Source organism: Procambarus clarkii, chromosome 61 (genome assembly GCF_040958095.1).
Source record: "Procambarus clarkii isolate CNS0578487 chromosome 61, FALCON_Pclarkii_2.0, whole genome shotgun sequence".
NCBI lineage: Eukaryota > Metazoa > Arthropoda > Malacostraca > Decapoda > Cambaridae > Procambarus > Procambarus clarkii.
The window spans coordinates 7383661-7405535 of record NC_091210.1 but is presented as its reverse complement, the minus strand read 5'-3'; positions in this window follow the sequence as shown (position 1 = coordinate 7405535).

The window sequence follows — 21875 nt, the reverse complement described above, 5'->3', positions numbered from 1 at the left end:
CTGCTGGGGGATCAGGCTGCCGGGTGTTCTGAGGCTGCTGTCGCCCCTAGTGAACCTCTTCCAGGAGGAGGATTTTCCACTGCTCCCTGTGCAGGAGGATTCGGTGGGTGGGGATGTGTCCATCCCGTTGGCTGCTGAGGGCCCCCCTGTGGCGCCCAACGCATCTCCTGCTGTGGTGGCCTCTCTTCCAGGAGTTGTGGTGCCTTCAGATGTTTAGCCTGCTCCCGTTGGTGTCCCTGATGGTCCCGTGGGTCTTCCGGTGGATCTATGTACGTCGTCTCTGTCTTCTCCATCTGCTGCACATGTCCCTGCGCCCTCGCCATGTGTCTCGGCTGTGCTGGGTGCTGGGTTGGATACAGGGCCTCCTATTGTGCTCGGCCTGATACCCCATGTGGTTGAGGATGCTGCCAACCTGTGGAGAGCGTTGGTTCGCACTGCTTGTGATGCCCGTGTTTCTGGGTTGGCCTTTGGATCTGATGATGTGAGGCCAGAGCCCAAGCGTTCCTGGCGTTCTTCTCCTGTCAGGGCTGATGTGGGAGATTTCAACGACTGGATCTTCCGGCGATGGTGGTGAGGTTCTGGTTGTGTCACATTCCTCAGTGGTGGCGGAGGTCCATGTGCCTGTGACTGCCAATGTCGGTGTTTCTTCTGGTGTGGTGCCTGTGGAGCTTGCTTCTAGTGCGTTGCCTACGTCGGATGGTTCTGGTTCCTCCTGCTAGTGAGCGTGGTGACCTGGTGATGGTATTAAAGAAGACGGCTCGCTCTGGGGGTTCCATGCCCCCAGCTTTGTCCCCAGTTTCATTGGCGGCAGTTTTCCCGCTTCTCCCATCTCCGACCGTCTCTTCTGCATCTTCTGCGGTGTTGGGTGTGGTGTTGCCGGCTCGGCGGCCATCATCTTCTGTGCATCCGGCGGCCGGGCCGTCCCGGTGGCGTACATCCGCTTCTGCCTTGTCTTCTACTTCCAGGGAGGGGGTGGTTTGCTCTACCTTACCTCGTTATACGACTATTGCTACCCAACTCCAGGAGCTGCCACTTTCGCCTGATCTGGTGATTCCTGAGTTTATGCATGCCCCCCTGAGGCAGAGGAATCGTTGTCCTACCGACAGGGAGTATTTAATATGGGGGGCCTATAAGCAGACATATCCTCTGCATGAGTTTGCTGAGAAATATTCGCCTCCCATTGAGGTGTTTCCTCCCTTGAAGTATTTTTTTTTTGTGTGTGCTGTGTTGTGTCCGTTTGTATGCATGGATGTGGGGTGCGGTTGCGTGCCTGTGTGTGGGTGGGCCAGGTTTTGTTTTCCTGGTTCTTGCGTGATCTGTGCTTGTTGTGGGGTAGTTGCTGCCCTTCGGGCTGCTTGTGTTTGTTCTCATTGTCATGAATTGCCGCAGTGATTTTCCTTTTGTTTCTGTGTTATATTTATTTTATTGTAGTTATGTATTTATGCCTCTCCGTGTGGTTTCTGGGGCCTGTAGGCTTGTTTTGTGTTGTGTTTCAATAGTTGGATTGTTGGGTGCGGGTTGGGTACTTTGAGCTTGTATTTATGTGCTTATTGTTTGTTGTGTTGTCAGCCCTTCAGGCCGGTGCTTTGTGTATTTGATAATTTGTACTTTTGTGACTTTGTAATTTGTGCTTTTGTGATCTGTTTGTCTGTTCTCATTGTATTGTAATTGTATGCGTGCTTGCCTGTACCGTTATATATGAATGACATGTATTGCACTGTTCTTTTTATACTATCTTGCATTATGTTTGGGTTTTGTGGTCAGCCCTTCAAGCTGGTATTTTCTTTGATTTTGTACTTTGTAATTTGTGTTCTGTTTGTTTTATTCTTGCATTTATACGCATGCATGCATGTAAAAATAAAAAAAAATATTCATGGAGTGTTATATCTGTAGAGTTTTACCACACAAATTTAATACATCCAAATTGTAGCTTTGTTTTTGCTGAGTTTATCTACTATATTGTGATGTTTAATTTTGTAAACGGTAACTAATAAAATAATTACTACCAAAATAACACCAGAGGTTAATGATAGGCTACCAACAACAATTGTGTATATAATTTCTCTGAGTACAGAGTTATTTACCATATAATCTACAACTCCAATTAAAATATATTGCCTTTTATCTCCACTACAAAATATTCTAGTAGCTAGAGGCCAACTTGCATTAAAGGTAGGATGTTACCATTGACTAGTGTTGATTTAAATATTGATCAACCTAGTCTCATTTATATTAAAATAGCCTAGTGTTGTTCTAAATATTGAACACCCTACCCAGCATAAACAAAACGTTGTGGTAACATCCAAAAACATTTCAATAGGGTTGTGAAAAAGACAAGTTGCATGTGGTTCAACAGGCACATGAGCAACCGTTAACCCAAGAATGATAAAAGTTTTTATATATATAATATGGTAAATGATGACTTTCTCTAACACTAGTTTCACATTAATATATTACAAAAATACTTTTTTCATGTTCAAATATTAAATTGATGCACATTACATACAAATTGTGATTTTTGTTCCATAGCTTTATGAAACATTCGTAAAACACTTAGTTACTCAATGATTGGATTATAATTTTTGGGTTAGATTGCTAATATATTAACTTACATAATACTATTTGTTCCATTTTATATTATTATTATTTGCTCATGTTTATATATTAAATATATATCTTTTGTAATGTAAAACTAGGAGTACATATAGGTGAGTACAACTTAGTGAGCACTGCTAGGTGAATACAAGTAGGTGAGTACAACTTAGTGAGCACTGCTAGGTACCTGCTTGATGGGGTTCTGAGAGTTCTTCAACTCCCCAAGCCAGGCTCGACTTGTGAGAGTTTGGTCCACCAGGCTGTTGCTTGGAGCGGCCCACAGGGCCACGTACCCACACAGCCCGGCTGATCCGGAACTTCTCTTAGAAAACGGTCCAGTTTTCTCTTGAAGATGTCCATGGTTGTTCCGGCAATATTTCTTATAGTCGCTGGGAGGACGTTGAACAACCGCGGACATCTGATGTTTATACAGTGCTCTCTGATTGTGCCTATGGCACCTCTGCTCTTCACTGGTTCAGTCTTGCATTTTCTTCCATATCGTTCACTCCAGTACGTTGTTATTTTACTATCTAGATTTGGGACCTGGCCCTCCAGTATTTTCCATGTGTATAATATTTGGTTTCTCTCTTGTCTCCTTTCTAGAGAGTACATTTGGAGAGCTTTGAGACGATCCCAATAATTTAGGTGTTTTATCTCGTCTATGCATGCCATATATGTTCTCTGTATTCCCTCTATTTCAGCAATCTCTCCTGCTCTGAAGGGGGAAGTGAGTACTGTGCAGTACTCAAGACGGGACAACACAAGTGACTTGAAGAGTACAACCATTGTGATGGGATCCCTGGATTTGAAAGTTCTCATAATGCATCCGATCATTTTTCTGGCTGACACAATATTTGCTTGGTTATGCTCCCTAAACGTCAGATCGTAGGACATCATTATTCCCAAATCCTTGACATGCTGTTTTTCTACTATGGGAAGATTCGATTGTGTTTTGTACCCTGTATTATGTTTCAGATCCTCATTTTTGCCGTACCTGAGTACCTGAAATTTATCACTGTTAAACATCATGTTATTTTCTGCTGCCCAATCGGAAACTTTGTTGACATCTGCTTGTAGTTTTTCAATGTCTTCAGCAGAGGTAATTTTCATGCTGATTTTTGTGTCATCTACAAAGGACAACACGAAGCTGTGACGTGTATTTTTGTCTATATCAGATATGAGAATAAGGAATAGAAAAAGGTGCAAGGACTGAACCTTGAGGTACAGAGCTTTTAACATCGTTTGGACTCGATTTTATCTGATTGACTGTTACTCTTTGTGTTCTGTTCGACAGGAAACTGAGTATCCAGCGTCCTAATTTTCCAGTTATTCCCAGTGACCTCATTTTGTGAGCTATCATCCCATGGTCACATTTGTCGAACGCCTTTGCAAAGTCTGTGTATACAACATCTGCATTTTGCTTTTCTTCTAGGGCTTCTGTGATTTTGTCATAGTGGTTGAGTAACTGTGACAGACAGGATCTTCCCGCTCTAAATCCATGTTGTCCTGGGTTGTGCAATTCATTTTTTTCCATAAAACTAGAAATTTGATTCCTAATCACTCTTTCAAACACTTTTATTATGTGTGATGTTAGTGCAACTGGCCTATAATTTTTTGCCAAGGCTTTACTACCCCCCCCCCCCTTGTGCAACGAAGCTATATCTGCAGATTTAAGTGCTGTTGGTATCTCTCCTGTATCCAGGCCCTTTCTCCATATTACGCCGAGTGCTATCGCTACTGGTACTTTACATTTCTTTATGAATATTTAATTCCATGAGTCAGGCCCAGGAGCTGAGTGCATAGGCATATTGTCAATTTCTCTTTCAAAGTCTTCCGTGTTTATGGTAATATCCGTTATATTATCTGCAGCTTGAATGTCATTCATAAAGAAGCTGTCTGGGTCATCAACTTTCATGTTGTTTATTGGTGTGCTAAAAATAGCCTCATACTGGCTTCTTAAAACTTCACTAATCTCTTTGTTGTCCTCTGTGTATGTGCCTTCATTTATAATTAACGGTCCAATACTGGTCGAGGTTTTTTATTTTGATTTTGCGTATGTGAAAAAATATTTTGGATTTTTCCTTATCTCTTGTATAGCTTTCTGTTCCAATACAATTTCCTCAGACTCATATGATCGCTTCAACGTTTGTTCTATTTCTTCAATCTTCATGCTTAGGCTTATTTTCCTTGCTTGTGATAGTTGTGTCTGCAGAAGCATTTCTGTTATTTTTTTCCTTCTCCTGTACAGTCGTCTGCGTTCTCTTTCTAGAGTGGTCCTCTTTCCGCCCCTCCTCACAGGCACGTGCTTGAAGCAGACCTTGTAAGCTTCAGCTGTCAGTTGAGCAGCTGAAGTTGCTCAAAACTTAAGTAACAAACCTCCCACACTCCCTGTGTGGGAGTTTTGTCGCTTAAGACCGTCTCCCATTGGATGGTTGCAAGGTCTACATTTATTTTTTCCCAGTCGATCCTCTTATTGTTGAAATTGAATTGATTGGATATTCCTTCTCGCTTGTTGGGGTCTCTTAGACCTACTACCGTTATTTATGATAGTTCGCACTTCAATGAGCTTATGGTCTGAGTATGAAGCATCTGAGATTGTAATGTCTCTGATTAGTTCATCATTGTTTGTGAATAACAAGTCTAGTGTGTTTTCGTTCCTAGTTGGTTCTGTAATCTGTTGATTGAGCAAGAATTTGTCACAGAATCTCAAAAGTTCTCTGACCTGTGGTTGGTTATTTCCCGGGTCATTCCTTGCTATGATATTTGTGTTTGCCATTCCCCATCTTAGACTCGGTAAATTAAAATCTCCAAGGAAGATAATATCTAGAGCTGGGTTTGCTAAGATATCAAGTATATTCTCTATTTTGTGCATCTGCTCTGTGAATTCCTCAGGTGAATACAATTTGGTGGTATAACTATAAGTCGTGCTGAGGAGTGAAGGAGGAGGGGGTAGTAAAATGTAGGAGGAGGGGTAGTGGAGTGTAGGAGGAGGGTGGTAGTGGAGTGTAGGAGGAGGGGGTAGTGTAGTGTAGGAGGAGGGGTAGTGGTGTCTAGGATGAGGGTGTAGTGGATTGTAGGGGGTTAGTGGAGTGTGGGAAAAGGGGGTAGTGGAGTGTAGGAGGAGGGTGGTAGTGGAGAGTAGGAGGAGGGGGAGGGGGTAGTGGTATGTAGGTGGGGGTAGTGGAGTGTAGGAGGAGGGTGGTAGTGGAGTGTAGGAGGAGGGGGTAGTTGAGTGTAGGAGGAGGAGGTAGTGGTGTGTAGGAGGAGGGGGTAGTGGAATGTAGGAGGAGGGGGGTAGTGGAGTATAGGAGGAGGGGGTAGTGGAATGTAGGAGGAGGGGGTAGTGGAGTGTAGGAGGAGGGGGTATTGGTGTGTAGGGGGATGGGGAAGTGGAGTATATTAGGAGGGTTAGTGGTGTGTTGGAGGAGGGGGTAGTGGTGTGTAAGTGGGGGTAGTGGTGTGTAGTGAAGGAAGAGGGAGTAATGGAGTGTAGGAGGAGAGGGTAGTGGAGTGTAGGAGGAGGGGGTTAGTGGAGTGTAGGAGGAGGGGGTAGTGGAGTGTAGGAGGAGGGGGTAGTGGTGTGTAGGAGGAGGGGGTTAGTGGAGTGTAGGAGGAGGGGGTAGTGGAGTGTAGGTGGAGGGGGTTAGTGGAGTGTAGGAGGAGGGGGTAGTGGAGTGTAGGAGGAGGGGGTTAGTGGAGTGTAGGAGGAGGGGGTAGTGGTGTGTAGGAGGAGGGGGTTAGTGGAGTGTAGGAGGAGGGGGTAGTGGAGTGTAGGAGGAGGGGGTTAGTGGAGTGTAGGAGGAGGGGGTAGTGGAGTGTAGGAGGAGGGGGGTAGCGGTTTGTAGGAGGAGAGGATAGTGGAGTTTAGGACGAAGGGGAAGTGTTTGTGGTAGTTGTGGAGGGGTAGTTTGGGTGGTGGGGTTGGAGGGGTAGTGTGTGGGGTAGTGGTTGAGGGGTAGTGTGGGTGATGGTGGTCGAGGTGTAGTGTGGGTGGTGGTGTTTGTGGGGTTGTGTGGTTGGTAGTAGTGGACGGTTTTTTTAGTGATGGTGGTGGAGGGGTAGTGTGGGTGGTAGTGGTAAATGGGGAGGAGTGGGTGGTAATTGTGGAGGGGTAGTGTGGGTGATAGGGGTGAAGGTGTAGTGTGGAAAGTAGTGGTTTAATGTGGTTGGTAGTGTTTGAGGAGTAGTGTTGGTGAAAGTTGTGGAGGTGTAGTGTTGGTAGTCAGGGTGGAGTGGTAGTGTGGGTGGTAGTTTTTTATTTGTTTGATTTTTATTTGTAAAACAAAGTAAATACAACATAAAAGTGCCTAAGCAACAAAACCAAAAAACAACACAGAGCAGACACAGTAACACCACAGTAACATGCAACAGGAAAGCACAGAATAACACAGAAGGACAATAATACAGATAACAAGGCACACAGAGCAATAGAACATAAAAGTGAAACTAAGAACAATAAAAAATAAATAGGAACATGCATAAATACAAAATCTGCATTACCCAGACGGGGAGTGCCAAAGGTGTTTGTAACGACAAAAATGTACATAGAAATCCAATGAAAACAAATGTGGAAACAAAACAAAAATACATATATACCACGTAAAACAAAACCAGAACACATGCACCACGTTTCACGCCATTCAACAACAGACACCATACTACATAACTATAGCACAGAATACACAGACGACACACAGCACAGTCTAAAAATACATTCCCCATGACACACAAACCCTGCGTACAAACCAAGACAGCACCAATGAAAAACATATTGTAAACACAGAACCGAAACACAGGAAATAGAACATGGTAAATATAACACTGGAAATTCATCAGAGTAAGTAGAACACAGTAAATATAACAAAGGAATACAACAAGCACCATACAACACAGTACATATAAACTAGGAAACAGAACATAGTAAACATAACATAGTATAGACAACATAGTAACGTGATGTAGAACAAAGTAACAAAGCAATGTTCATAACATAGTAAACAGAACATAGACATAACAAATTTGAAAGAGAGCATAATACAAACAACCACCCCAAAACCACGCCAGACGCAAGCAACACCACAACAAGTAATCAGATCAGAAGCCTTCATGTATCCCACACCTGTACGGGTGCTCGCCCTCATGTATCCCACCCCTGTACAGGTGCCTGCCTTCATGTATCACACCCCTGTGTTGGAAATTTCCAACACCGAATACAACATTGTTGTATTCTCATTACTTATTACTAACTCTACTAATTATTGTAGTAAGTAAAATTAACACCACGTAGAATTCTCATGTACTAATAATTTCACCTGTGCAGTAGGCTAGAATTCTCACGTCACCCGACGCCAGTATTGCGTCAGATTTCATTACAATAAACACATTATATCCAATGTATCCGAGAATTAAATTCGATTCTCTATAACCAAGGCGTTCTGTGTGATAATTAATTACAGATAAATTGACCTCCAACTAAAAGCCGAATAGAGCGTTAGAGTCATAGCGGTTATCTAGTAATAAAAGTTAACGTCACAAGTGAATGCCATGGAGAGACATTAATTCCTCATTAATGTTTACTATCACTAAATTGGCAAATAATAATATTTCCCTCTTCTAAATAATAAACCCGTCCTGTCTCCAACATTTCAAGCACAAATGCGAGAAATACTAATATTCATGACAATAATTTGCCTAATGAACGTGAGACGCGGTGTGGGTGAGGAGGACCCGCCAGTACACGTGGATGGAAGCTCTCGAGCCGACCTGTCCTCATCATGCTCACAAGGAGACGCCATTACCCAGTCATCAGGGTAGACGTTATCCATCCTCAGATGAAAGTCGCCACTGTGAGGCGTGAACAACCTTGCAGATAATATTTTCAACTGGTGTCGTTGTAACATAAGGAACCTTTTTAATCTGGTTCTTGACTACATGTGACCGGCCAGTGAAGCGTGCCATTATCCAGGATAGGGTGAAGCCAGAGCCTGGGACGCGAATTTCGGCAATCTTAAAACTTATACAGTGCCCATATTAGCTAAGTATTTTCTCCTTATTTGATGCATCCGGTAAGGCGTAGTATAGTAGCTGGGTGATTGACCGTGACGACGCATACCAACACCAAACCACAGGTCATTACCCATTATCGCCTGTAAATCTTAATTTCTTGAACATAGAGATTCAGTAGTTTAATTAGTTGCTACTGTAAATATTTGTTTTTGCAGCACGTGAGAAGAATTCTCCCTGCCGCCTTCTCCCATGTTAATCCATCCCACTCGTCAGCCAGCCGAGTCCAGGGAATTAGAGGAAGCGTCGTGACTTACACAAAGGAATCGTCATTAAGCTAAGATTCCTTTGTATTCATTTAATAATTTTCTGAAATTGCTTACATGCAGAATTCCTTTGGATTAACATGTGTTTATTGTGATTATCATCATTATACTCATAATCTATGTTCCCATTCATGGTAATGACATTGGTTTCACTTTAATTCATAGGATTAGATTATTATAATTTGGATTAGTGAACGAACCACACTAGTTCCTGGACGTACTGACTTCCAGTAATAACCCCCCAATGTGGGTGTTTGAGGGTTTGATTCATTTAATTATACAGCCCATTAATTATTTCTATGAACATATTTTCTAGTATTTTATCTATAGTTACTGGTTCATCTAGGAATTATCTAATGATCAGAAATTCTCAGTTTCCCTCTTTACTATAAAAGCGGGTGGTCCTTCGTAATTTAATTTACTACATTAATATTTAAATAATCAGATTCAAGCCCCAAATGTCCCACACCCTGTATGGGCGCCCGCCTGCATGTATCCCACCCTTGTACGTGTGCCCGCCCTTATATATTGTTATGATCCCAGGCAGCCGAGAAACGAGTCTCCCCTTTGAGAATTATTCAATCAAGCCTGACCTGACTAGGAGGTCGGAAATACAGACATGAAGATTCATATGTAAAAATAATTGGGTAAATTTTACACGGAGTTTAAGATTATGGGCAGTGAATAAGAAAATATATAAATGTCTGGTTAGGAGATGTAGATAATTTGCTGGAGGCGTGACGCTAGCTTCTGGAGAGCTTTGAGCTTACTTGAGTGCCAAACATCGCAGGGGGAAGCCGTGCTCCGTTTGAGCTCCCGTCAGAAAGGAACCCCTAGTGATATATCTCCAAGAGAAGAGACGTGTGCAGACGTGCCAGCTGTAGAATCGAGCTGGGAACGCTGTGGTCTCAAGTCCTGGACGGCGAGGAGAGTTTATTAAGCCGCCCAGAGACATTATCGTGGGCTGTGGGAGCGCCCTGACCAGACGCTGTCAGAGGAAGGAGCGCCCTCAACTAGGCAATCGGTGGTAAGCACGATTTAGGCCCGTTCTCTTGTAGTTGGTCGTATACCCAGCAACAGTAGCAATGTTTATAGATAAGTTAGACATGTTTTGATAAGGCAGAAGGCCTAAAATAAGAGAGTGGAGAGAGAGGAACACGGAGCAAGGTCCGTCCCCACTGAGCGCTGGCAGGTGACTGAGGCGGAGGACCCTCCCAGAGTGAGTGAGGACCACCGGGGGAGGTGGAGCATGGCAACCCGTTCTCGCAAATTTAATAAGTCAATATTGACTTATTAGTTGCGTGCATAGGTGACATACTAAACATAATAGTTTCCCTTGAAAAGCTTCATAGAAAACACCGACCTTACCTAACCTACTTAGTATGTTAAAATAAGCATCTTATAGCTTCGTAATTACAATTGTTACTTAACCTATTATAGGTATAGGTTAGGTAATAATTGTAATTACGAAGCAATAAGATGCTTATCTTAACATACTAAGTAGGTTAGGTAAGGTCGGTGTTTTCTATGAAGCTTTTCAAGGGAAACTATTATGTTAAGTATGTCACCTATGCACATATTTAATAAGTCAATATTGACTTATTAAATTTGCGAGAACGGGTTGAGCATGGACCAGCCCAAAACGGGCGAGTACACTCTCACAGTATGTAGAGAGCAGATAGATGTTGGAGGCAAACATATTGTGTGGTTATTTTTGTTTGTGTGTTTAAGGGGAGACATTTTAATTGGAGTGTCAATGGGTTGCAGGTTTGTCTTTGGGGAAGAAGTTGCTGAGAACTTCGAAGCCAGCACAGAGGGAGTAGTTGATGAGACTCCAAGGTAGTGAATGAGAGGACCTCGAGCTGTGAGGAGAAGCAGTGCAGAGTGTATCACGTGCTTCTGTAGAGGTGGTGAAGCATCATAGTTGCTCAAGGAAACTTCATGATGTAGCAGCCAGGAGATCTGTGGAGGACCCTAATAGAAGTGGCAAAGCACCATAGTTGCCCAAGGAAAACTTCGTGGTAGCAGCCAAGAAGTGCTACAGAGGATCCTGGTAGTTAAGCCCGGAAGAACCTGAGGATATCTGGATAGTGAACTTCCAGATGTGGAAGGGGAGTTCTAAATGATTACTTGTTGGGAGGTGATAGAGTGTTTGTCATTAGCGAGCAAGACTGAGACAAGACAGGTGAGACAAGAGAGGTGAGTGATTGTTTGCCATTTTTGTACCAAGGAGTGTTTATACTGAAGAACAGAGTAACAGGCGTAGGCTGGATTACCTACAGATGTATGAGTTCTAGGACTGATAGGGTGATCGATGGATCATTGTTGTGTATCAAGGAACATTTATACTGATATATATGTTATTGCATTCATACGCTGATTTTCCTTGTACATGTTTATAGATATATATTCTCTTGCTGATAATGCAACATTGTATTATAAGATTTGACCTACTTGAGGAGGTTCGTAACATTAGGTAGTGAATCTGGATATAGAACACCACTTGATAAGCTGATGATAGAGTTCTGATGGCGTTGGGGTCCAACCTGACTGAAATAGTTTACAGTGTAAGATTCATTATTATTATATGTGTGTATGTATTGTGCATGTGCTTTGTCCAGTAAATGTCTTCAAATTTGCAGGTGTTTGCCCTTGTCCTAGTGAGGCTTCCCAGGAAATAGTAAAGAAAGAGAGAGAGAGAGAGAGAGAGAGAGAGAGAGAGAGAGAGAGAGAGAGAGAGAGAGAAAGAACCAAGAACCACCGCTGTGGACAGGGTAGGACGGAAAACTAGTAAGGCAAAGGGGATTGAGGAGATCATATCCCATAAGGAGTGACTGGGGAGTCACAGCGGCTCGAGTAGGTGTGTGCACGTGACAACGAGGCTGAGTGTTGGAGCCGCATCCCTCAAACGTGTGACGTAGAGCCCCTCTCCAAGAGCCAGAAGCGCCTAGTGTGATCTTCTAGTGAGGTATAAACACTCTACCGAGTTGTGGGTTGGGCTGTCCAGAAAGAAGGATCAACAACATGACGACAACGCCACCAACCAACAGCACTCTAATAAATTGGGGCCTGTCCGGGAGAGTGAACTGACACATCCACACCCTGTCCAAGAGTGGATTTGTACACCCCTTGTTGAAATAGATACACTGTGTGACCGCAGGTGTATATTCTCTCTCTTGGGAAGACTCACAGGACAAGATGGATAAGGTGCAAGCATTTGTGGAGTCAGGCAAGCCTGAGGACTTAGAAGGTTGCACGAGGGATCAATTAAAACAAATAGCAGAAAAATGTGGCATCAGGTTGAAAGCAGCTAAAGTAGCTGAGATGAAGGATGAGATCCTGAGGCAGTTAAGAGCCAAAAGTGAAGCGGCAGAGCAAGGAGCCCAGAAAGGAGCTGAAAGTGGAAAGGAGGATGATGGGCAGGATGAAGTGAGATCCCAGGGATCGAGTAGGAGCAGCAAGAGTAGCCGCAGTGGCAGGAGTAGCCGAAATAGGAGCTTGGAAAGATTCCAGTTAGAGCTCCAGATGCAGCAACAACGAGAGGACAAGGAGAGACAGTTCCAGCTTAAAAAAATGTAATTGGAACTCCAGATGAAAAATGAAGCCGAGAAGGAAAAAGAGAAAACCAGGCTGGAAGTAGAGAAACAGAAAACCAGACTGGAGGTAGAAAAAGAGAAAGCCAGACTAAAGGTGGAGAAAGAAAAAGAGAAAACCAGAATAAGGGAGCTGGAGTTGGAACAGAAAAAAGAAAAAGAAAAAGCCCAGGTCGAGAAAGAAAAAGAGAAAACAAAACAAATGCAGGTAGAAGCGAATAGAACCTTGGCTGAACAAAGGATTGAACATGGGTTACCAGAGAGCACCACCCAGGTATCACACTCACTAGATGTTAGGGTTAGGGAGAAGGACATTCCCTTGTTTGTTCCCGAAGAGGCAGAGAGCTTCTTCGAGCATTTTGAAAAAGTAGCCAGTATCAAAGAGTGACCACAGGAGGAATGGGCCCAGCTGGTCCAGTTAAGATTGACCGGTGCAGCTAGGAAGGCATACACCCAATGGTCACTGGAAGAGTGCCAGGATTATGCCACAGTAAAGAGCAGCATATTGTGCTCGTTTCAGCTAACCCCAGAAGCTTATAGGAGGCGCTTCTGAGAGATGGTGAAGGTTGGAGCATGTACTTTTGCTGAGACAGCAAGGGATCTGGAAAGACGATTCGTGAAGTGGATTTAGGCTGCTGGAGTTGGATCTTACGCTGACCTGAAGCAACTGATGGTCATGGAGAAGTTCTTGGAGATGATGCATCCCGAAACAAAGTTCAAGATCCAAGAAGCTGGGGTAAATGATGTGAAAGATGCCGCAGATAGGGCAGACATGATTATGTAAACATATAAGAGCTTGAGGGAGAACAGAGTGAAGAATGAGGTGAGACGCAGCAATGGCAGATCCAGTGGAGTCTGGGGAGGAAGAAATTATGAAAGACCCAGATGAGTCTGGTGTGAGAAGAATTTTGATAAATGGGCAGATAAACGTAAGTACCCTAAAACTCAGAAGAGTAGGTCGCGCACTTCATCTGAAAGTGAGGATGGAGGAGCTGAACGAGAAACTAATCGTGATCCAGGAAATCAAGGGTCCAGTAAAGCCCCACAGAGTGCAGGTAGTGTGCCTGGCCCTAGAAACTCTCATGCGTGCGGACAAAGTCAGAGCCGCTCTGGTACATATAGAAGAGACTTTTACCAGATGAGGTGTAACAATTGTAACGGATTAGGTCACGTGATGCGAGATTGTAGACAGGGCAAAAGAGTTGTGACCCTGGCCATGTGTGACCCCCGAAGTAAATATACTAACGTGTTCCAAGACAAACCACAGAAGGTAAACTTAGTGAACGAGAGGTATAGGCCGTTCATGAGCAAAGGTTGGATCAGTATAGGAGGCCAGCCTGAGATAGAAGTTGGTATCTTAAGAGATACCGGAGCTAATCAGAGCTTGATTATGAGAAGCCTGATTGGGAATGATCGACGGTTAGCTGGCAGGTGTAAGATGAAAGTATATGGGTTATTATCTGAGAGTGACATGCCCGTTTGTACTGTCCAGCTGAGGTCAGAATATGTGTCGGCAGAGGTGATGTTGGGAGTATGCCCCGACATACCTGTTCTAGGAGTCCAAGTGATCCTGGGGAATGACTTGTGCGGGACAAAGGTGTTGCCAAGAGTCATAGTGGAGACTGTGCCAGAGGAGTGCCCAGAAGGCCACGGCATGGGTGGAACACCTGAGTGTGTGAACCTGACTGATATCCGAGGAGATGAGTCAAGAGACCGCCAAGCCAATGAGTACCCTGTCTCGGTAGTGATGAAGGCAGAGGTGGCCGACGAGGAAGACGCTGGAGAAGATGGAACATTGTCGATTCAACCGGTAGAAGAAATCGACGTAGATATAGCGTGGCTGTTTGATGAAGGTCCAACTCAGGAAGGTGAAGTCTCGGTGAGGTCAAAAGTGAAGATGACCCAGCCGAAGAAGAATCATGTGAAGAGAGTGGACCTGAGTGGAGCCCAGCCCGCTGAAATTAAGAGTCAGAAGGTGAATGCAACTGTGCTGAGTAGGAATGAGGAAGGATGTTTACAGACTGAGGACGGGAATAGAGCGTCAAGTTTTCCACGAGCACAGAAGCATATGGATAGTGGAGTTAAGTTGTTTGAGATGTCAGGAGTTGACATGTTTCGCAGAAAGCGTGGAAGTGAGATAGTGAAGAGGAGTAATAGCCGCAAAAATGAAAGGAGAAGAGACAGTATGTGTGGAGAGATGCTTACGAGCGCTCTAGGAGAGGAAAGGCGACATGTATGGTCGAGTGCTCATGAGTATAGTACAGTACTCGAAGAAACTTTTAGGGAACGAAGAAGGGTTGAAGGAGAAGAAATGGAGTTGTATAGAGGTGAGAAGTGTGGGAAGGGGATGATGATGATACAAGCATGGAGGAATAGAAGAAACCCGAGGACTCGAGGGAAGTCAAACAGGATGAGGTCTCGGATAAATGAGACGAAAGTGAGGATCGTCGGTGAAGACGAGGGAGTAAAGTATGATGACAGGAGACGGAAGTATAATGGCAGTAGATGGAAGTGTGAAGACGACAGAGGAGTTACAGACAGTACATGTCTGATTCTGGACGAGAAGAGAAGAAGACGAGGAAACGGAGGGTGGAAACAATAAGTAGAGTGGACCGATGGAGTGCAGGCGTCCTAGGAGGACAGCCTTGCCAAGAGGTGCCAGAGAAGTCAGATAGTTTGTGAGAAGATCATGTTTTTGGCGAGTTAGCGCCGTTTACGTTATTTGTAGATGCCAGTGATATAGGAGCTGGAGCTTTACTGACGCAGCAGAATGATGGAATTTACCGCCCCGTGTCCTACTTTTCGAAAAAGTTCGTTAAGCACCAGAGGTCGTACAGTATGGTCGAAAAAGAGACTTTGGCCCTGGTGATGGCAGTGAAACATTTTGAAGTGTATGTGAGTGGGGGAGGACACCCAGTGATGGTGTATACAGACAATAATACCCTAGTTTTCCTGAGGAAAATGAAGCATGCAAACCAGAGGTTAACCAGATGGTTTTTATCGCTCCAAGAGTATGACCTGGTGATAACGCACATAAGAGGGTGAGACAATGTAGTGGCTGATGCGTTATCTCAAGCCTAGCCACTAGAATAATTCTCAAAAACAAGGGGAAGGGAGTGTTATGATCCCAGGCAGCCGAAAAACAAGTCTCCCCTTTGAGAATTATTCTATCAAGCCTGACCTGACAAGGAAGTCGGAAATACAGACATGAAGATTCATATGGAAAAATAATTGGGTAACTTTTACACGGAGTTTAAGATTATGGGCAGTGAATAAGAAAATAGATAAATGACTGGTTAGGAGATGAAGATAATTTGCTGGAAGCGTGACACTAGCTTCTGGAGGGCTTTGAGCTCACTTGATTGCCAAACATCTCAGGGGGAAGCCGTGCTCCGTTTGAGCTCCCGTCAAAAAGGAACCCCTAGTGATATATCTCCAAGAGAAGAGAAGTGTGCAGATGTGCCAGCTGTAGAATCGAGCTGGAAACGCTGTGGTCGCAAGTCCTTGACAGCGAGGAGAGTTTATTAAGCCGCCCAGAGACATTATCGTGGGCTGTGGGAGCGCCCTGACCAGACGCTGTCAGAGGAAGGAGCGCCCTCGACTAGGCAATCGGTGGTAAGCACGATTTAGGCCCGTTCATAGTGATTGCTTGTAGTTGGTCGTATACCCAGCGACAGTAGCAATGTTTATAGATAAGTTAGACATGTTTTGATAAGGTAGAAGGCCTAAAATAGGAGAGCGGAGAGTAAGGAACACGGAGCGACGTCCGTCCCCTCTGAGCGCTGGCAGGTGACTGAGGCAGAGGACCCTCCCTGAGTGAGTGAGGACCGCCGGGCGAGGTGGAGCATGGACCAGCCCAAAACGGGCGAGTACACTCTCACAGTATGTAGAGAGCAGATAGATGTTGGAGGCAAACATATTGTGTGGTTATTTTTGTTTGTGTGTTTAAGGGGAGACATTTTTATTGGAGTGTCAATGGGTTGCAGGTTTGTCTTTGGGGAAGAAGTTGCTGAGAACTTCGAAGCCAGCACAGTGGGAGTAGTTGATGAGACTCCAAGGTAGTGGAGGAGAGGACCTCGAGCTGTGAGAAGAAGCAGTGAAGAGGAGTATCACGTGCTTCTGTAGAGGTGGTGAAGCATCATAGTTGCTCGAGGAAACTTCATGATGTAGCAGCCTGGAGGAGCTGTGGAGGACCCTAGTAGAAGTGGCAAAGCACCATAGTTGCCCAAGGAAAACATCGTGGTAGCAGCCAAGAAGTGCTACAGAGGATCCTGGTAGTTAAGCCCGGAAGAACCTGAGGATATCTGGATAGTGAACTTCCAGATGTGGAAGGGGAGTTCTAAATGATTACTTGTTGGGAGGTGATAGAGTGTTTGTCATTAGTGAGCAAGACTGAGACAAGACAGGTGAGACAAGAGAGGTGAGTGATTGTTTGCCATTTTTGTACCAAGGAGTGTTTATACTGAAGAACAGAGTCACAGTCGTAGGCTGGATTCCCTACAGATGTATGAGTTCTAGGACTGATGGATCATTGTTGTGTATCAAGGAACATTTATACTGATATATATGTTATTGCATTCATACGCTGATTTTCCTTGTACATGTTTATAGATATATATTCTCTTGCTGATAATGCAACATTGTATTATAAGATTTGACCTACTTGAGGAGGTTGGTAATATTAGGTGGTGAATCAGGAGATAGAACACCACTTGATAAGCTGATGATAGAGTTCTGATGGCGTTGGGGTCCAACCTGACTGAAATAGTTTACAGTGTAAGATTCATTATTATTATATGTGTGTATGTATTGTGTATGTGCTTTGTCCAGTAAATGTCTTCAAATTTGCAGGTGTTTACCCTTGTATATAGTATATATACAGTATATTTAGGGTATAGACTCATTCCTCTCAATGTTTGCTGACGACGCCAAAATTATGAGAAGGATTAAGACAAAGGAGGACAGCTTGAGGCTTCAAGAAGACCTGGACAAGCTGCAGGAATGGTCGAACAAATGGCTGTTAGAGTTTAACCCAAGCAAATGTAATGTAATGAAGATAGGGGTAGGAAGCAGGAGACCAGATACAAGGTACCATTTGGGAGATGAAATACTTCAAGAGTCAGAGGGAGAAAAAGACCTGGGGGTTGATATCACGCCAGACCTGTCCCTGAAGCTCATATCAAGAGGATAACATCAGCAGCATATGCCAGGTTGGCTAACATAAGAAGGGCCTTTAGAAGCTTGTGTAAGGAATCTTTCAGAACATTATATACCACATATGTCAGACCAATCCTGGAGTATGCGGCTCCGGTATGGAGTCCATATCTAGTCAAGCATAAGACTAAGCATAAATGTCAAGCATAAATGGAAAAGGTTCAAAGGTTTGCCACCAGACTGGTACCCGAGCTGAGAGGTATGAGCTACGAGGAGAGACTACGGGAATTGAACCTCACTTCGTTGGAAGACAGAAGAGTTAAGGGGGACATGATCACCACATTCAAGATTCTCAAGGGAATTGACAAGGTGGATAAAGACAGGCTGTTTAACACAAGGGGCACACACACTAGGGGACACAGTTGGAAACTTAGTGCCCAAATGAGCCACAGACATATTAGAAAGAACTTTTTTAGTGTCAGAGTGGTTGACAAATGGAATGCATTAGGAAGTGATGTGGTGGAGGCTGACTCCATACACAGTTTCAAGTGTAGATATGATAGAGCCCAATAGGCTCAGGAACCTGTACACCTGTTGATTGACAGTTGAGAGGCGGAACTAAAGAGCCAGAGCTCAACCCCCGCAAGCACAACTAGGTGAGTACAACTAGGTGAGTACATATATTCCACCTCTGTACGGGTTCCCGCCCTCATATATCCCACCCGTGTACGGGTTCCCGCCCTCATATATCCCTCCCCTGTACGGGTGCCCGCCAGCAAGTATCCCACCCCTGTACAGGTGCCTGCCCTCATATATCCCACCCCTGTATGGGTGCCCACCCGCATGTATCCCACCCCTGTACGGGTGCCCGCCCGCATATATCCCACCCCTGTACGGGTGCCCGCCAGCATTTATCCAACCCCTGTACAGGTGCCCGCCTGCATGTATCGCACCCATGCACGGGTGCCCGCCCTCATATATCCCACCCCCTGTGCGGGTGCCCGCCAGCATATATCCCACCCCAGTACGGGTTCACGCCCTCATATATCCCACCTCTGTACGGGTGCCCTGCCGGCATGTATCCCACTGCTGTACGGGTGTCCGCCCTCATATATCCCACCCCTGTACGGGTGCCCGCCAGCATATATCCCACCCCAGTACGGGTGCCCGCCCTCATATATCCCACCTCTGTACGGGTGCCCGCCGGCATGAATCCCACTGCTGTACGGGTGTCCGCTCTCATATATCCCTCCCCTGTACGGGTGCCCTCCAGCGTTTATCCCACCCCTGTACGGGTGGCCGCCAGCAGGTATCCCACCCCAGTACGGGTGCCCGCCCTCATATATCCCACCCCGTACGGGTGTCCGCCAGCATATATCCCACTCCAGTTCGGGTGCCCGCCCTCAAATATCCCACACCTCTACGGGTCCCCCCCCCCCCTCATATATCCTACACCGGTTGTGGGATATCTGGGGCTTGACTCATATATTCAATTATTTACTTATTTGATTTAATAAATCGAAGGACCACCCACTTTTGAGAAAAGAGGGAAAACTAATAAAAGTGATCATTAGAATAACACTAGAGAACCAGTGTCTATGGATAATTATTAAAATGATAATCACTTGAAATAATGAATGGACTGTATTATTAATTAATTAAAGTCAGAGCCTCAGAAACCTACATTGGTGGGCGTATTTCTAGAAATTCATATACATCTAGGAACTAGTGTGGTTCGTCACCAGTTCATTGCTGAGTAAATGATATAATAAATCTAAACTACTATAGATTCAAATATGAGAACTCAAATTGTGAATATTGAAGATCATGAATTACTGAGCAACAGTCAGAGCAAACACATTAATTACCAATCATCACTTCTGGTAATAATCTATTCAATACAAAGATTCTACAGGAATTATATAAGAACCAAAATCATATAAAATAAATTTGTACGAAAAATGTCTTAGCTTTAAGACGATTTCGGTAACATCATATCGTCATTCGTCCTCGTGTTCACAGGATCTCCACAAAGAAAGAACTCGAGGTGAATATCACGAATGAAGAGAAACAACTTGATGACTCCTCGCAAACACGCTGAAATCAGAGAAATTTAAGTAGCATTTGAATAGGCTACGTTTTATTTTCAATATTCATGAAAACGGAGGAAATTGCCGAACTTGTACTAACGTTGTATATTGGGCATCCTCGCTATATAACGACAAACTACTCACAAATATATAATCTATGATGATGCATCAAACGAGAAACATATACTTATCGTGAGCGTATTGAATACTGAGGTCTGCCGGAACCGCGTCAGCCAGTCCCTGACGTTCACTGCTGTGTACGTGTAATTACGGGTCTTGGCTTCAATTGGTGACGCGTTATTAACTGGCTGGGCACTATAGAACACGTGGATAAGTAATTATTAACTGTTGACCGAGTATCAGCGAAATTCTTCCCGATAAATTCCCCAGTCACTACCACGTGTCTCGCCACTCTTCACGCCAGGGATGCCTTCTCTCGCACAATGGCGTCGCCGCCTCCCTCAACCCGTCTCTCGCATTCACCACAGAAATTATTAATCACGAATAAATATTTTCCGCGCAATTATGGATGTAATATGTTAATGAGAACTGGGTTGCAATTATATGGACTTAAATATTATCATATTCTCGTTTTATGGTGTTAAACGAGAAATGGAGAAGATTTTATTTTCTCCATGGCATTCGCACGTAACAGATAAAACTACTACTTGATAACAATTTTAGTTAATAACTCTCGGTTTGAGATTATTGGGAGTTATATTATCCGTAAGTAATTATTACACGGAATACTGATAATTTTAGAGAACCACATTCAATTCTCTAACCCATTGGTAATAAACGTGTCTAACTGGACATTATCTGACGCAATGTTGCTACTCGATTTCATGAGAATTCTATCATTAATACGCAGATGCAATGGCTAATTTATGTTGACACTACCGTTAGTTAAATTAGTAACTACTGTAGTAAGTATATAATGATAATGATATATTATAATACAATAGTAGTTTATTAGTGTTGGAAATTTCCAACACCGGAACGGGTGCCCACCCTCATATGTCTCACCCCTGTACAAGTGCCTGCCTGCATGTATCCCACCCCCAGTACGGGTCCCGCCCATATATATACCACCCCTGTACGGGTGCCTGCCGGCATGTATCCCACCCCTGTTCGGGTGCCCGCCCTCATTTATCCCACCCCTGTACGGCTGCCTGCCCTCATATATCCCACACCTGCATGGCTGCCCCACTCATATATCCCACACCAGTACGGGTGCCCGCCCTCGTATATCCCTCCCCTGTACGGGTGCCCGCATTCATATATCCTGCCCCTGTACGGGTGCCCACTTTCATATATCCCACCCCTGTACGGGTGCCCGCCTTCATATATCCCACCCCTGTATGGGTTCCTGCCTCCATGTATCCCACCCTCGGTACGGGTCCCGCCCGTATATATCCCAGCCCTGTACGGGTGCCCGCCTGCATGTATCCAACCCCTGTTTGTGCGCCCGCCCTCATATATTCCTCTCCGGTACGGGTGCCCGCCCTCATATATATCCCACCCCTGTACGAGTTCCCACCTGCATGTATCCCACCCCTGTTCGGGTGCACGCCCTCATATATCCCTCCCCGGTACGGGTGCCCGCCCTCATATATCCCACCCCTGTACGGGTGCTAGTATTCTAATATATCCCACCCCTGTACGGGTGCCCGCTGGCATGTATCCCACCCCTGTACGGGTGCCCGCCTTCATATATCCCACACCTGAATGGGTGCCCGCCCTCATATATCCCTCCCTGTACGGGTGCCGCTTTCATATGTGCCACCCCTTAACGGGTGCCTGTTACGAACCCGGATCCAGCATCCGAGCACGGAGTAGTAACGACTACGCCATCTGTGGGTCAGCTCCCGAAACCCCCGCCAAACGAACGACGACACCGGGTGAGGACAGCGTGTACTGGCCTCGAGGACCAGTTTCCAGTCTGGTTCAGCGCTCAACACCGCCGCTCCTGACCTCTGGTGAGGTGGTGCTCCGACGACAGCGCCATCTATGGACTGGATACGTCAGGTGTTTGTGCCCGAGTCCGTAAGTGAGGTGTATTAGTGTCCCGGTTATTGATGACGTGTCTGCTTACAGAGCCGACCTGGGACCAC